At 39.8% G+C, this 6026-nt stretch overlaps 1 pseudogene across 1 annotated transcript; it reads right to left on the reverse strand.

Annotated features, from left to right (window-relative positions):
- Positions 1-4384: 4384 nt before the first annotated feature.
- Positions 4385-4856, reverse strand: LOC108529220 (60S ribosomal protein L32 pseudogene; annotated as a pseudogene). Its single transcript, XR_001885441.1, has one exon. The product of XR_001885441.1 is annotated as a 60S ribosomal protein L32 pseudogene (transcript).
- Between the last annotated feature and the right edge of the window lie 1170 nt (positions 4857-6026).

Here is a 6026-nt window from a genome sequence, read left to right on the forward strand (position 1 = left end):
TTTTATTTCTCAACAAGTGGCAGCAATTTAGAAGGTGAACTTTGTGAAGGGACTGAGTTCCAAGACCCTCTAGAGCAATGCTCCTCAGAATGTGGTCCTTGTACTAGTTGCTGGTCCCTGCACCATTTATTACTTGTTCACAAGGAGATAAGGAGTTTGCCCAAGACTGGGAATCAACAATGTCAACAAATTTGTTATTTAGTTCAGTTGATGTTTTTGATTGCAAAACTTTCCATGAAGGAAGCCACACACTGATTTACATTCTGATGCAAGTTCCCTGTCTTACCATGGGCCAGCACCTTGAGTAGCATTTCCCTAGAGGAGGGCCAGAGGTGAGACACTTGTTCCTTTGTCTCTATAGAGACCAATTAGTAAATTAGAAATTAGGAAAGAAAATGCAATGGACTTTTTCAAAGCCACAGTATCTTTTATTCCAGACTGAGTAGTCTCAGTCATTACTAGTTGAGAGCCCATGCGGTTCTGATCAGCAGTTTTGCTAAAGGATTGGTGAGTTGTAGACAGTGAGCCTAGACTAAATAATATCTTAGAAATAAAAGTGATAAGGAAAACCGATGTCTATTAATATTCTATCTTGGCCAGAATATATGGTGGTTGTCCCTAGGGCAGGGAATGTGAATAAACTGCAACGCCAGAGGAATCTGATGTGTTCCCAAATTGGTGCATCATTCTCTTCTTGCAGAAAGCTCTGAAATCGGTTTGTGGAGGGTCAAAAACAACAGTAACCTGTTCTGCTTTGCAGAAAACAGGATTGTACCCATGTTGCTAGCATTTGCTTTGGAATTATCTCATTTCATAAGAATGGAATGACTAAATAGCATTTTAATGTTTTGACCCTAGTGTAACAACTAGGAGTTCCGGGCAAGGCCATGGCTTTCTTGTTAGTCACCAGAATCAAGCCTGAGAAAGAGCATCTAGGTACTTAGGAAGAAGAAATATTGATGCTGATTTCTGGAAAATGCATAATCTATCACACCACTACACTACGTTGGTCTTTGAGATGAACTGTCCTGTGAATGCTGATCACTCGTTCATTCATTCCCCAGGAGTATATTGCCAGTTAGCATAGCTCATCGATCCTAAGGTGCACATTTTCCTGTTCACATTTTAACATCTCTGAAATGGGCAGTGTCTTACAATTAACGACATCCTTCTCAGTTAAGGTCCTGGTGGGAAACGTGACAGACTCAAATGGGAATTGAGGAGGACAGATTGAAAGGATTGTCTATAATGGTGTGGGCATGGTAAAAGGAACTCAATAAGTGGTGTTGAAGGACTTCAAAGTTACCAGCATTAGGGGACATTTTCTACCATAGGCCTGAAGGGCAAGGGGAGGGAGTGAATACTAGAACCTAGAGTGAACTGTAGGTATAATTTTAGGAGAGGCCACAGGAGAGGAGCTGTGGCAGAGGAACATAGCTATCTTATGTTAAGGTAATTGATGGTAACTAAAGCTTTATGTCTCATGTGGGAATATAATGGAACTAATATTACCTGGCAATAATACAGCAGTCACAGATCGAAAATTTTCTTAAAGGGTTAGATAATAAATAGTTCAGGCTTTATGGGCCATGTGGTCTTTGTCACAACCACTCATCTCTGCCACTGTACCACAAAAGCAGCCATAAACAATATGTAAAAGATTATGTATGGCTATATTCCAATTAAATTTTACTTGCAAAACAGATGACCAGCCTGTGGGCTGTAGTTTGCTGACTTCTGAAGTAGATAATAGGAAAATTCTGTGTCCCATCTCAGTTCATCCCTTTTACTCTCAGCATCTACTCTTTTCTTTTGTTTGAATAAAAATCTCATGCTCTCAGGACAAGGGACATCTGAACTATTTATTATGTAGCCCTTTAAGAAAATTTTCTGACCTGTGACTGCTGTATTAATGCCAGATAATACTAGTTCTGTCATACTCCCACATGAAACCTAAAACTTTAGCTGCCATCAGTTCCCTTCACATAAGAGAGCTGGGGAAGATAGAGGTTGGAAGAAACAGTTAATCAACATAAAGACGTTTCAGTCCCTCTTTGGTGACTGGTCATGGTATCTGAGTTGATAATCATTTTAAATTATCCTTTATTCTCTGCCAGCACTTCAACGAGTTGGATTTCTTTATCTGGGGGATTGTCCCAAATCTTCATTCCTGTAGAATATGATTCCTTAATGTTTCTGTTTTTATTGATTGCTGTAGTTTCCCATTGGCCAGGATTATTGATCAAAGGAGTAGTAGGAGATAACTCAGTAAATCCCCTGACCTCTAGACATAGTTCTTGTAACCATTGTGCATGAATAAACCAATTATTTACCCAGCAGCGAATGCAAATAACTCTTTCTCTACCTATAGATTCAGTGGCATGGAGAGCCTGAAATGGTTAAGAGGCATTCTCAGATTCCAATGAAATAGAGTCATGTCAGTTTCCTATGTAAGCATTCCTTCCTTAGACAGTAGAACACTTAGACTCGTGGAACCCAAGTTTATGAAGATAGGTAGGAAAAATGCCTTAAATAGCCTGTTAATATAATCATAATGGGGCCAATTCAAGCTCTAGATCTTAGTTTCTGAACCAATGCCTTTTGGCTACCAGAGAGACAACACCATATGTTGGCTGCTGGTTTAAAGCATATACTATACCATGTAAGTTAACACCCCAGCCTCACTAAATATTGTCTGTCAGCTAATTCGATAACTGAACTTTGATCAAGTCATTCCATTTTTCCATGAAACCAGCTATTTTGGGGTCATAAGGCATGTGGTAAGACTAATAAATTCCATAGCATGAGCCCACAGATGGGCTTTCTTTAGTGCAAAATGAATTTCTTGGTCAGAGGTAACATTGTGTAAGATATTCTTTGAGTTTAAGTATAGTGGTGGAGTCACATAATAAGTAGAACAGTATATCTTTATTATCTAAAGGCTACATCATCTATCTTAATCTCTATTATAATGTACTCTAGAGAGACCCTGATTGCCATTATATACAAAGTAGCACTCTGATCCATTATAGTGATGACATTTTGCAGTTCCAGATGTGGTATCTTTACTAGAGCAAAACGGTAAAGTCGCTAGTACCTGGTATCCAGCTATTGACTGGGGAAATGCTTTCTTTTTAATTACCATCAACAAACATAATCAGAAGCAGGGCATCTGCTGTAGAGAGCACAGAAAATCTTTTCAAGGGAACATGTATCTTTAAATGACCATCTTTATTTGTTTTGTTTTCTTGTTTTGTTTATTTATTTATTTTGTTTTTTGTCTTGCTAAATGACCATCTTTACACATTCTAGGAAACCTACAAGAGAATCCATCTTGATTTTTGGCTACTTTATATTTCTTCCAGTGAACAGAGGCACAACGATTGGAAGACGTTATTTTGGTTTGTTTTTTATTCAAAGACATTGACATGTACTATGCACATATTAATGTACCAAGTGCTGGAAATGCTTCTCAAATATGTGAGCAATACAATCTTGAAATTCTATTTTGAGAGCCTGCTTCCTAAAGAACAGGCCTAATGTCAATTACTGTGTCAATTAGGGTCTCAGCAGGAAACAAATGGAACACTGAAACTGTGGCTGCAACACTGAGGAAAGATTAGTAGAGGGATTATTTATAAAGGTGCAGTCAGGGTCAAGGGAAAACAACAAGGGATGGTTATACTAACAACAACTAGGAGCCTTTACCACTAGTAGGCCTAAAGGATTGGAGGGCAGGAGTGGCTCTGTAGCTCTAGCTGCAGAAGAAGGTAACCTAAAAGAACGATAGCCCTGAGTAGAGGAATGTAGTCACTATCACTTGGTGACCCAGCAGGAGGGAGCCAGGCTGTTAACTATACCAGTCTCACTTTCCTCACACCATTCAATCTCCTACTTCTGGCTTTCTTTGTCCAAACCCAACCAAAATCCAGAAGTTAAGAGAGTCACATTGAAGTAAATCATTAAGGTTCACCTCTTAGGGCATAAAACAGTGTGAAAACAGCGAAGAGAAAATATGCAGGAACAGATGTAGAATCTTAAAACATTATGATTGACAACATTTGTTTCTTCCTTTGTGGTATGTAAAGTAAGGCTGCCTCTTGCAGTCAATGATGTCAAAGAGTAAATTAATTCTAGCACATGTAAGTTGTCATAGGACTTTAGAGCTTGAGCAGACTTTGAATATCACGTAGTTCAAGTCTCCCATTTTACAGATGAGAAACTGAGGTTCAGTGAGAGAACCTGTCTTGCTTAAAAGCCACAGCAAGTAGCATAGCCTGGAGAAAGAGCTAGGTTTCTTTTCTTTCTTTCTTTCTTTCTTTTTTTTTTTTTGGCAGTTTTTAGCATTTATTTAAACAGGAAAAACGTGCACACGAAGCTGGTCCTACTCATTTTCTTCACTGCGCAGCCTGGACATTTGGGGTTAGGTGACTCTGATGGCCAGCTGGGCAGCTCTTTCCCACGATGGCTTTGCGGTTCTTGGAGGAAAACATTGTGAAGCAATCTCGACAGTAAGATTTGTTGCACATCGCGCGATGCAGCACTTCCAGCCGTCCGTTGACGTTGTGCAGGAACTTCTGGAATCCACTGGGCAGCATGTGCTTTTTTTTTTGTTGCTCCCATAACCAATGTTGGGCATCAAGATCTGGCCCTTGAATCTTCTACGAACCCTGTTGTCAATGCCTCTGGGTTTCCGCCAGTTCCGCTTAATTTTGACATATCGGTCTGACTGGTGCCGGATAAACTTCTTGGTTCTTTTTTTGACGATCTTGGGCTTCACAAGGGGTCTGAGGGCGGCCATGATGCCGAGGAGGAGATGGCTGCCACCTCCGTAGGCAGCGCCGAGGAAGAGAGAAGGAGAGCTAGGTTTCTTAACTATCAACTCAGTGTTCTTTATAACACATCATCCTCTTTCAAGTTTGGGTTAAACAAAATGTACTTTTGAGTTAAACTTCACATTTATCACTGACTTAAGCCAACTTGGTATCCAAATGCTTTTCTCTACAGTTTATCATCAGCAGCAACACAAATATTGAGTCTTGATTGAAAATAGAAGATATCAGCTAGAAGATGTTTGATTAGTACTATGGAATAAAGCTTTCAGGGACCATCTCCTCAGGTTTAGGGGAGATTGTATCCAAAGTCAGTTGGTCCTCATTCTATTTAGCAGGTTATCAGAATCATCTAGAATAAAAAATATTTAGGTCTTTCATTTCAAGGACTCTGAAATAAAGTCAGATTGCCTGGCTGAGAAATGTCTTCAGGATAGCGACAGTAGAACACACACACACACACACACACACACACACACACACACACAGGATGTTAGTAATCAAGCATGTGTGTATGCCAAGAAATAAAAATCAAGGAATAAAAGGGGCTCAAAGAAAAGACTGGTGAATGGGAGTATCTTAGGACAATGTCGGCATCAACTACAACTAACAGGCCATAGTCTCAAGTGTCAATATCAATTCTGCCATTTTCTCTACACCAATGCATTCCACAGTTCATTGTTCTTGCAAATCAACTAAGGATCTTAATAATGAGCATTGTGATTCAGTGGGTATGGGCTGGGGCCCCACATTCTGCATTGACAACAAGCTCCCAGATTCTGTTAATGCTGTTGGTTCATGAATCCCACTTTAAGAGGCACGTCTCCAGCTCACGACAAACACAAGGTTTCTATTTGGGTTGCAGTTTAGTGTAGTGCAAAGAAATTGGGCTTTGGGATCTGAACTGGGAAGTTCCATGTTGGGTGAGGCTGTATTACATACTATCTTTCAACTTGGGCAAGTTACTTAACCTCTATGAGCCTCTTAGTTCTTTTTTAAAAACAGCCTTAAATTAGATAACAATTTGTAAAGTACTTGACACATAGTAGATGCTCGATGAATGTCATTTCTGATCCCTTCCCTTGATTTATTGAGGGGAGGGCAAAGGGAGTAATTGTGTCAGAGTTTAGACGTACAGGAAGATAAATGAGCCAAAACCGAAATGGGAAGGCAGATTCAATAGCTGAGCACCAA

This window comes from Rhinopithecus bieti, unplaced genomic scaffold (genome assembly GCF_001698545.2).
Source record: "Rhinopithecus bieti isolate Rb0 unplaced genomic scaffold, ASM169854v2 scaffold_6785, whole genome shotgun sequence".
NCBI lineage: Eukaryota > Metazoa > Chordata > Mammalia > Primates > Cercopithecidae > Rhinopithecus > Rhinopithecus bieti.